The sequence below is a fragment of the Bison bison genome, unplaced genomic scaffold (assembly GCF_000754665.1).
Source record: "Bison bison bison isolate TAMUID 2011002044 unplaced genomic scaffold, Bison_UMD1.0 scf7180017864487, whole genome shotgun sequence".
NCBI classification, from domain to species: Eukaryota; Metazoa; Chordata; class Mammalia; order Artiodactyla; family Bovidae; genus Bison; species Bison bison.
Genome location: NW_011495047.1, coordinates 7897957 through 7899520, shown reverse-complemented (window position 1 = coordinate 7899520; position 1564 = coordinate 7897957).

The following is a 1564-nucleotide window of genomic DNA, read 5'->3' as shown; positions in this document are numbered from 1 at the left end:
AGGCTTCCCAGGTAGGGCAGTGGTAAAGAATTCACCTGCCAAAGCTGCAGACACAGGAGACAAGGGTTTGATCCCTGGGTCAGGAAGATCCCCTGGAGTAGGCAATGGCAACCCACTGAAGTATTCTTGCTTGGAAAACTCCATGGACAGAGGAGTCTGGCAGGCTGCAGTCCACGGGGTTGCAGAGTGGGATACGACTAGCGACTGAACACACATGTATACACACACACACACATCATACAACACAGCAATCACACTCCTATATGTTTATCCCTCCCAAATAGCAATTTCTACCCACGTAAAACTGAGGCATGAATGTTCATAGCAGCTTCATTTGCAGTAGCCAAAAACTGAAAACAACTCAGATGTCCCCCTGTAAGCGAATGGTAAAACAAGCTATGGTATATCCATATCATGGAGTACTACTCAACATTAAAAAGGAACAAATGATACATAAAACAGCTTGGGTGGATCTCAAGGGCATTATACTGAATGAAAAAGAAGACCATCTCCAAATGTCACATGATTTCATTTGTATAACATTCTCAAAATGACAAAATTACAGAGGTAGAAAGTTAATTACCAGAAATTAAGGACAGCAATTGGGGGTGCAGTGACTATAAAGAGTATCAGGAGAGAGATCTTTTTGGTAAGTAAGTAGTTTTGTATCTTGGTTGCAAAGCTGGTTACGCAAATCTACACTTGATAAAATGATATGAAACTTTACATGCATATAGTACCAATCTGTTTCCTGGTTTTGATATTGTACCATAGTTATGTAAAATGTAGCCATGGGGGTGGGAGAACTGAATGAAGGATACAGGGGATTTCTCTGTACATCCTTTGCAACGTCTTGTGAATCTATAATTATTTCAAAATAAAAAATTGAAAAAAATCCAACAGAAAAACGTGATTTAATTCCCTAGTGTGTAAAACTTTGTGGAACAAGAACAAAAGCATCCTGTTTACTCAGGGTTCTAGGTTGGACTTGCTGCCTCTTTCTGACTTACACAGCAGGCGCTATGTATCCACATATGCCAAACCCCAGATACAGATGGCTGAGGGCACAATGCCACTTTATACCAGGGACTTGGGCCTCCTTGGGTTTTAGAATCCATGGAGATCCTGGAACCAATGCCCTGCAGATGAGAGGGATGATTGTATATGTTTCTGTCATGGGCAAGCATGATTACAAACAGGATATTTTGGCCCATGATGAGGTGTTCTAAATTCAGATATGTTGTGGAGTGTGGTTGCACAGATGGTAATTTTTACCCACCCATCTCCCCTCTTCTGCTCCCTGACTACCATCAGAGACCCTCCAGAGTGGAGGTCCTGTGAGAACAGAACAAAGAGAAAGTAGGTAAGAAACACAGCAGATGACGTCACCTTATTTCATTCAAGAGTAAATTCATGGCAAGAGGGCGTATATTCTCAATTTATTTAGCATTAAACTTTGGAGTCCATCAAGGCTGTATATTGTCACTCTGCTTATTTAACATCTATGCAGAGTACATCATGAGAAACGCTGGGCTGGAAGAAGCACAAGCTGGAATCAAGATTG